The sequence below is a fragment of the Lygodium microphyllum genome, chromosome 26 (genome assembly GCF_053477565.2).
Source record: "Lygodium microphyllum isolate KBCC chromosome 26, Lygodium_microphyllum_v1.1.10, whole genome shotgun sequence".
NCBI classification, from domain to species: domain Eukaryota; kingdom Viridiplantae; phylum Streptophyta; class Polypodiopsida; order Schizaeales; family Lygodiaceae; genus Lygodium; species Lygodium microphyllum.
Window position 1 is genome coordinate 24,803,481 of NC_141160.1, and position 10,724 is coordinate 24,814,204.

Genomic DNA, 10,724 nt, shown 5'->3' on the forward strand with positions numbered 1-10,724 from the left:
CATTGATCAGTTTGGGAATGGATTATATGGAGAATTGATGGGTTGTTGAAGCCCTCCCAATACTCTTCATAAGAAACAAGAGGTATTCCTACTGCTTAATGCTTTTAATCTCTCTTATTATCCCATTGTTGAGCTGATCCTATTATTGGAAAAGGGAGATTAACAATAATTGATCATCAAGCTTTACATTGAAGAGCATATAGAGCCTAATATAGGACTAATTGTGAATTTTTCATAATTCTTCATCCTGTCCATTCAATATTAGTGTCAAAATTGGTTTCAACCAACCATTGATTCATTACCTACATTTTATACCTAACATGAAACTTGACTTGTTGGTTGATCATTCATGCTGCATGATTGGAAATATTAATGAAAATGGTAAGTGGGATACATGTAATGCACTGAATCACTGAAAGGGTAATAACCCTATCCTTAGCTCATTTCAATTTGGTCAATTTCTATTTTCCACTTGCATTTCATTAAAGGATTGAAAAAGTTTTTTAGTCAATGCATAGCATCACTACTTTCTTAGCCAAGTAGCACATGTACCTTGCCATGTTTTTTTCTGCGAGAAAAAGGAAGATGATAGGTGAGCCAGGAAGACAATAGAGAGGTGACCCTCCCTTCCTCATTATGACCTTGTTGAAGGGGTGCATCATCGACTTGAGGAGAAACTTAGCACACCCCTCAAGTCTTGAAACCCACATATATATTTAAATTTTAGGTATATGTACATCATCATTGGCATTGATTAATAGTGATACACTAGTATCTTAGCACATCTAGACATGGGAAGAAATAATGGATGAGGAATATGGTATTTCTTGCCTCTCTTCATACCTATAGGTTCCTACAAGTCTTATAGGTTTATACAACAGGTAGCCATTATTTTACAAGTCAAATTTGATCCCCACAAGTAACCCATAAACCTTTTTAGGCCCCCACAAGTTTTTATAAGGTTTGTTGTATCTAGAGAGTTCATACATGTCCAAACATGGCATTTACATGTAGTAGACAGGGTTCAAGAAACTTCAGTACATTATTCAAGTTCTTATTACAGAAAATAATCTATTGATCCATAATTGATATCGTGATATGTAGGGGGAGTATTCAAGTCCATTTTGAATAAAAAATATGATTGATATGATATTGTGAGCTCAAGATATTTCGGTTTTATTGACAGGAGGTATAGTGGGACAACACTTAGACAACATAATAGGGTAATATTGTTTGTCATTATTTCACCTAGACCTTTATCCCAACTTGAAACCTCTATAAATCTACTATATCCTATCTTATATGCTTACTATTGAGCTATAGAATACTTAGATTAGAGCTATTTGGGGAGATACAAAGGATTTAATGATAGGCAGTCTACTATTATAACACTCTTCTTTCAATGGCTAGGAACAAGAAGAAGGATCTTGTTGTAGAAGCCATGAGTGATGATGTTAGAGAGTTTCATGAGGGTTAAAACTATACCAATGAGACTCAAAATCATTAGTAAGTGGATGAAGATATTAGTGTAGGAGCTGCCTACAACATGCATCAAAGGGTTGAAGCTACTCATGAGCCACATGGAGTGAATGACTAGTTATTATCCAAAGAATTGGGCCACATGAATAAAGGGATCTCTAATGACTTGAATAAATTGAATGAGAGTTTAACACAAATAAATAATGGATTGATTCAAGGAGTGGCACAAATGAATAAGGGGATTACTGAACTACAGCAAAGCAACAAATCTCTATTTGAAGAGCTTATTTCAACCATATGGAATATGGACAACAAATCACAAAGAGAATTCCAACCTATTTGTGACCTTCATAGAGTCTCTCATGATTCCAATCTGGCCCATCCTAATAAGGAAAGTACTCAGCCTATTAAGCGTATTTTTGGAAGAGGTGGACCATCAAAACTAAGGGTAACTTCTTTTCATCACAAGCTTATGGCAATTATACTTCAAGTCCTTAGTGTTCAGCAGTCCTAAAGATGATCATAGACATGTAGATGAACAAGATGATAATAGGGTGGATTATGATTATCATGGATATATTCCCTTTTATAAATTCTTTTACCATCAACCCATTAATGAGCTTGATGGGAATACAATCAATACAATGCCAAGATAATGCGAAGAGAATCATGTAGTGGTTCGCAAATTGCAATAATCATCAAACGTGCACATAACTCAACCACTAACCACTAAACCATTAATATGTTAGATCCATAAAGAGTGAAACTCCTTTAGAAACTAGCCATCTTGTCAAACTTCCTTGTAATGAACTCCTAGCACTAAAGGAGTATCCCAACCATGCGTGCAACTAACTACCTAACAATGTCAAGACTAATTAAACTAAAGTGCGCTAAATCCTAAAGTAAAAAGTCATCTACTCGGAAAGTTCTTTTTTTCAATGATTATTTTTTTAAAAAAATATGGAAGAAAGTAAAAACCCAAAAGACTAAGAAAATAAAATATCTAAACTAAAATATTCAAACTTCCTAAGATCTTTTATTACAAACAGTAACCCTAATCCAAAATCATCCACACTATCTAAGTCAAATCTATCAACTAAACCATCAGATATAGGATGCTCATGAATAGTCTCCAGCGTAGACACATCAGATGTCATAGACTGGCTATATCAAGTGCATCACTAAAAACCTCTATCACATCATGGAGCAGAGCTGTAGCTGCATCGTCATAATAGGGCATAGCTGCCACCGGTAAACATCCTAAAGAGTAGCCATCGGTTGCATCCATATACCAACATATATAATCCCAATAGGGATAACTAAAATTTACTTGATCATCGGGATATGATGGAGTAAAACAGTAAACAAAAACTTGATATCGAGAAAATTCTTACTGTTCTCTACCCACCCTATACTGAGCAACACCATGATCAAGTGAGAATACACTATCATAATCATGGCGCTGATAAGTGTAACCTATAGCATCATGCATGATAGTGGTACCATAGCATCGAAAGTAAGTACGATACTGCCAACACAAGAGCTGCGCATGCACATAAATATGCCATTAACACTACCTATAACCAAAGGGTGGATGGTATTACAAACAAAAAATGATCACAAAAGAAGAACCGCAACAGGCATCTCCTCTCGGTGCATATAAGAACTTGTTATGCGTTTGAAAATGCGAAATACTATAAGGCCCGCCGACATGAATAGGATCAGAACTATCATCATCAAAATGAGGGTAAAGTGCATCCATCCACAAAAAAGCCATATCTGCATCCCATCAAAAACCCCCAAAAGAAAATAAATCCAAATATAGATTAGTTAAAGGATTATTCTAACCACTAACCTAACTATACCTAACTAAACTAAGTCACAAAATGTTTAAGGAGGAGGCCATTAACCCTAAATATCTCATTTTTAGCATTAATATCTTGTACATCAAGAGAACCATTATCATAAACTTTAACAACCTTAAAAGGTCCTAATCAACAAATTTTGAGCTTTCTAGAAAATTTTTAGTATCGACTATCATATAATAAAACTAAATCATTTACTTTAAACTCTCATATTTTGTTATTTTGATCATGCCATGCTTTTTGACATTTTTGCATTGCTTCTAAGCTCTGTAAAGCTAACTGTCTTTCCTCATCTAACCTCACCAATTGTAAAATCCTTTGTTTCAAAGATTCAAACTCACCTAATCGTAATGAGAGGGCGATTCATAGAGTAGGCAACTCTTTCTCAATATGAAAAATAACATTGGTTCCATAAATTAAATTGAAGGGTGTATTTTGCACTATCACCTTATAAGTGGTTTGTAGGCCCATAATGCCTCATATAAACATTCATCCCAATCTCGCCGGTGAGAAGCAACCATTTTAGTTAAAATCCCACAAATAATGCAATTGGTTACTTCAACTTGACTATTAGCTTGGGGATAATAAGGCATTGATTTAAGATGCTTAATTTGATATAGTTATGTTAACTCGCTAATTAGACCATTCAAGAAATGGGAACCTCAATCACTTACTAATTCTAGTGGGCAACCAAAATGGGTAATGATATTATCATACATAAACTTAGCCACCTCAATGGCTTTATCTGCCTTAAGAACTTTCGCTTCTACACACTTTGTAATATAGTCAGTATAGACCAAGATATAACGATTAGATTGATATCTGGTAGGCCGATCAATTGGGCCCACAAAGTCAATTCTCCACTTCTCAAAAGGCGATAATGCCAATATAGGTGTCAAAGGTGTAGCAAAGCAAAACTCTTAGAAGGTTGAGACATCACATTTTTGGTAGTAATAATCAGCATCTTTAAATAGGGTAGGCCACCAATAACTAGCTAATAGAACTTTTCATGCTGTTAATTTACTTGAAAAATGGCCACCACATGGCTCATCATGCAATGCCTTAAGAACCACAAGGACTTCATCTTCCCTTACACATCGCCGATAGATACCTTCCCTTGGAAAAAAAGTATAAAGATAACCCCCCAATAATCCATAGGAGCGTGCTTGCATTAAAAATTATCGCTTTCATCATTTATCAGCACTAGGTGAATGATGAGCTATGCTAAGAAAATTCACAATATCAGCATACCATGGAACTTGCGTCTCCACAATAAAAAGTGATGCATCTAGTAAATCATCCTCCACACCTTCCTCCTTATCAAATGTTAATAATCGTGAAAGATGATTTGCTAGAACATGAGCTCTACTACGATGAGTAACTATTTGAAAATCAAATTCTTAAAATAATAACATCCAACGAATTACATGTCTTGAAAGTTCTGCTTTATTAAGCAAATACTTCAGTGCTTCATGGTCCACATAAATAGAAAATTTGTTCCCTAATAAATAATGATGAAAATTTTCCATCGCAAATACCATTGATAAGCATTCTTTCTCAGTGGTAGTATAATTTCTTTCCGCGTCACTTAAATTACGGCTTGCATAATAAATTGGATGATCCACCTTCTTGTTATCATCTTGACATAAAATAGCTCCTATAGATACATGGATGCATAGATAAATATGAAATTCCTTTGTAAAATCCGAGGTTGCCAATATCGTAGCAGATTTGTTAAGGGTGATGTCACCTTTGCAAAATCAGAAATGAATCGTCAATAATAATTTAGATGCCCCAAAAATCCATGTAATTGCTTAAGAATTGTTGGAGGTGGAAGTGAAAAAATATTTGCAATTTTAGTTGGATCCATAGCAATACCTTCTTTAGAAACGATATGCCCCAACAACGTTTCTTTTGACACTCCAAAAATGCATTTATCAGGGTTCAAGGAGATACCTACTTTGTCACTACATTCAAACACTTGCACCAATTGATCATGCATTTCTCTTTTCATCCCATAGACATAAAAATCATCTAGAAAAACTTCCATCCATTGCTGTAGAAAATCTTGATAAGTGGCAATCATAACTCTTTGAAATGTCACAAGTTCATTACAAAAACCAAAAGGCATCACTTTATAAGCGAATGCACCCCATTCAATAGTAAAAGTAGATTTGGATTGATCTTCAGGATGAACTAACACTTGGTTGTAGCTGCTAAACCCATCCATGAAAGAATATAGCTCATGGCATGCAACTTTATCAAGTACCTGATCTATAAATGGCAAAGGAAAATGATCTTTACGTGTTTTGCTATTTAGCTTTCTATAATCAACACAAATGTGAATCTTCTTACTATTCTTCTTGGGTACTACCACAATAGGGGAAACCCATTCACTATATGCAACATGATAAATAAATCCTGCATCAAGAAGCTTAGTAATCTCATCTTTGACTAGTTTTGCATACAGAGGATTTGTTCGTCGTTGGTGTTGACATATGGGTTTTGTACCTGGTTCTAGATCAATATAATGCTAACAAAGTTCAACCTTAATACCTTTAAGGTCAATATAAGACCAAGAAAATTCCCCAACATGTGCTCGTAAGAAAATTCCCCAACATGTGCTCGTAATACCTCCTCAAATCTTCCTCGATCTTGGGATTTCAATTGAGCTCCTAGATATAAATATTTCCCTTCTGCCATTTCTATTTTAACTACTTCCACTTTGGGCTCTTCAAAAACAAAGAGGCTATTTTCCGAGCCTGATTGTAGGTACATCCTCAGATATCCCCATTGATATATTTCCAAGCAAACTATTCCTGGCACTCAATTCTGGTTCTTCTTCCCTCGCATTCATAGAGTGTACCAAGGGTAAAGCCCTATAAGGAATAATAGCGAGATTATCTTGAGTAACACCATCAACCTCTATTCTATAGACATTTGCTATCTCAAAAAAGGATTTTGCAATATATAATTCCTAGTTTTTACCCAAGCAGCCATTAGTCGCATTTAGATCCTTATTATAAATGAGGATTCATGTCGGGTTTATTTAGAACCCCAAGTTGGTGGCCTTTACTCATTAGGTATTGGTTGTGCTAATGGAGCCCCTCTTCCGAAGTTAAACTATATATTCATGGGATAGAATTGCTAAGTCTAGGGTTGTGGATATGGTAGTCTTCTAGGCAATTGCATGGCTTCATGCCCATACCTATGCAATTTGTGCAAGTATGAGGTCTTAGATCTAGGGATTTAAATGGAAGATGATTACCCTCATAGTGAATGCATCGTACTTGCAGTCTTGTGGGTTGCATCATTACCTCTTGAAGCCTTGCAATCTCTAGCTTTAGGCTCACTATTTCTTGCATGTGGTCAATACCCTTCCCTTTATCATGTGTTTCTATAGTGGAATGTTCACTATGAGTTGTGGATCTCTTGCTATTGGAGATAATGCCAGCTAGTTGAATGGCTTTTACACTCCTTTCCTTTAGTAGGTGATCTAAATGTATCGGTTCTTTAAAAACCCTTGCTAGCACGTCTCTTTGCAGACTCAAAATGCTTGATAGCACCTTATAAAGCTCTTTGTCCGAGATCATGTTTATGAATACAATGGATATAGATTTTTGTGTGGGTCTCTCAGTCATCAAAATTGTCTTATAGAGGCTCTACATGCGAGTTTATAGTTGTAGATTTCTTCTCTATCCTTTTGGCTAACATTCATAAACTTAATTATTAGATTGTCAAAATAACCTATTTAGAAAATATTTTGATGAAGAGATCCTTAAATATCAAAGTCCTTGCATTTTTTATTATCTAGGGGCTAGTAGACTTTATATATGCAATCCACCGTAACATGGCAATATCAAGAGTTGGGAAATTTACTATCATGCCCAATAGAGGTAGACAATCAGTCTCTCTACCACTACATGAGCTCCCATAAAATACTCCTTATCACACTTAAGGGCTATCACTACACCCCAAAGCTCTCTTTTGACTTGAGAATATCGCCATTGCCATTCATTGAGAATCTTTGCTCCAAACCGAATGGCATACCTATTCCCATTAGCATAATCCCCAACCAATGCCAATTGGGCTTGTATCCATGGTGATAATAATAGGCTGTCCATTCTCATAATTTATTATCTTTAGTGTTGGGGCTAAAATCAATAAGATCTTTAACTTCTAAATTGCCTTCGTATGTTGTTTACCCCAAGCACCAAAACTTTTTCCCTTTTCTCAAGACCTGATATAAACTTTCAGCTACATGAGAAAGATGCGGAATCCATATCAAGTAAAAGATACATGCACCCAAAAATCTTCTCACCTCGGATACATTTGAACATGTCTCTCACATCCTGCTTATGGCATCAATCTTTACTGGTGAGGGCTTTCTCCCATATGGTCCACACATGTCCCCAACAACTAATACTTCCTCCACTCCAAAAACTGACTTTTCTCCTAACAGAGTCAAATGCACTTCTTCAAGATGGCTCAAAATCTTGTCACAATCAGCAATATGATCAGCCACAAATCTTCTACATCCATGCTCATTCGACTCTTCATTCTTCTCATAGATATCACATCCTTTGATTGGCAAATCATCAACAAAGGGTAAGGTCAACTGGGGAACATACTCCCTCAGAACTTTATGCATAGCATTCATCATATGCACCACTAAATTGGTTGCTCCATGTGGAAGTGTACACATCCTAACCAATTCAAGCGGTGTCTTCATGGTAGTGATATCTCGACTTTCTAATGCAAGATGGAATAGATCATATCCTGAATATAAATCACCCATAGAGTAAATTGCCTTGCTTGCAAATTCATCCACTATCAAGTCCGATCCAATATTCCTAATGGTGACTTTATTAACTAGTTGTAAATCCTGTATAAACCTCAAAGCACCATTCTTCTTTGGAATAGTGAACCACCGATTCAAATATGGAGTTGAAGACGGCTCCAAAATCCTCATTCTCATCTTCTCGTTCAAAATCTCTAGCAACTTAGGCAAATATGCCTGAGGCACTGGAATAGACTTTAAATTCCATGGCACATGAGGTATTGTAAAGATCACCATAGGTGCAATCCGATCAACACATCAAATTTCTTCTGGCTGAAATGCAAAGGCTTTCCCATGCCTTGCCAACATCTACAAGAAACAAGCTCTTTTTAAAGGAGTAGGCAAAAGGAAGCTTGTATCACCAATTTTCAGCTCTTGTAAAGTTTCAACTGTAAATTTATGTCCTACTCCATGTGGATGCCGTAAACTAGGTTGTTGAGTCACTTTTTTAGCCAACCCATCACTTTCAGGTGGTAAAGGCAAAGCTACAAGCTTAATCTTCTTTGCAATTGTTTTGTACTTTGTATCCACCCTTGCTTCAGCCCTTTTTTGGAACCCATATTGCAGCCCATAACATTCATGTTGAGAAAACTCTTGAATGACTTCATACATCTCTAAAGTGTCAACATAAATAACATCTTTTTTTGTCTTGTTTTTAGCATTAATTACTGCAAAAATTTCACCATTGTATCAACATCAACCAGCCCTAAAAACAGCCCTGAAATACCTTCATTTGCAGCCATCAAACTATATGCTTTCAACTTTTTTTCAACTGCTCTTTTTAATCTTTTTTCTCCCATCTTGCTAAGAGTCCCTGCGGGCGAGTGACTTCATGAACTCCCATGCGTATTCCATGCGACATTTGGTGAACCTGACGTGAAAGCGTTGCTTTTGATTATTGAGATGGCAGACTCTTCGAATACTCCACCTACTTCATCATCAAGTGCTTCTTCCTTTTTGACCGATGAGATGAAGAATTTATTACAAACTCTTTCTTCAGCCATTATGATGCAGAATCAGTAGATGCAATTATCTATGGAGCAGCAGCAAGAGTTACATCAGCAACAATTGGATCAACAACAAATGTTGCATCAAGAACAAGAGCATATGAATGGTGTAACCAAGGCGATTGAGGGTGTGGTAAGTGAGCGTAAATTATTTGATGGCTGGAATGTCTCAGCCTATCTTAAAGCTTTTGAAAGCCATATGCACTTCTTTGGAGTTCCTACCAACTAGAGCAACTATTTTCTACAGCTTATCATGCCTACTTTGTGGGCCAGAGTGACTGATTTATTTGTGCAAGACTCAAACTAGAATGTTTTCAAGAAGGCACTCAAAGATGATTTTTTCTAGAGGATAATGGTATTGCTATGCGGAAGACATTCACAGAATGGGTCTATCAGCCCAACAAAGTACTTGTTGCTTCTGAGTTATTGTGCGAGTTTAAAGAACAATACAACCGGTTGGATGTACAAGAGCAAAGAGCCCTAAACTCACAAAAAGTGGAGTTATTCTTGCATGCGGCTGATCTTGCACTTAAGGACGAGTTGGGAGAGCTTCTTGAAGATCGTACACAGCCTATGGGATTGAAGACAGATTGACAAGATTTTATTGATGCGGTTTCCACATTGATGAAGAGGCAGAGATGGAAGGCTCGCTTGCAGAATGGCATGTGAACACCTCTGGCGATGTATTCTCCTACCTCGACTTCTCCTACTTCTGCTGTTGCTCCTTTCACTTCTTCTCCTACTTCTCATCCTGTGTCTATGCCTATGTCTATGCCTGTCTATTCCTGCTATGGTTGTCAGACCATTTGAAATACCAACTGTGGAAGATACGATGGAGAAAATTTTAAAGAACTTAAAAGACCTTCAAAAAAAGATGATTGGAAGAGAGCAACAATAGCCAACTCCAATTTTAGCCCTAATTTCATCTACCCTTACAAATTCTTCCATGATGGTGAAATCTCAGGGAGTCGAAGTGTTTGTTGAGGAGAAACGAAAAAGGGATGAAGATCTAGTTTCCCAGCCTTCTTATTCAGAACTAGAGCCGAGTATGGCTAAAGTTTAGAAGCCGAAAGTATAAGAAGATCAAAAAGCCCCGAGACAAAGAATCCAAAGCCAGAAAAGCAATCTTGATTCAAGCTACTTTCCAACATTGAGACGACTACAGACTTGAAGAAGAGTGAGGAGATTGATTCTGATAAAGAGGTTATTGATGGTCTTTATGATGGGCTATTATGCTTGGATACTATGGAGGATCATCAGCATTGCTAAAAACTTAAAATCAAGAGTTATCATATGTCTCACATGTCAATTCTCTGGCGATGATTGTGAGATTGCTGATTTCATTCTGTAAGAAAATTTGGGTGCTGAGAATTCTCAGCAAACAGTGTTCTTTGCTGAAATATTTCAGCAAAAAGATTTTCAGAGTGTTGATTTACAGCAAAAAAAAGATTTACAGCTGAAGTAAGATGTGAGCCTGACTGTTGGGCTATTAATATGCAATCTAAAAAAGATATGGTTGATTTTTGTCAATCG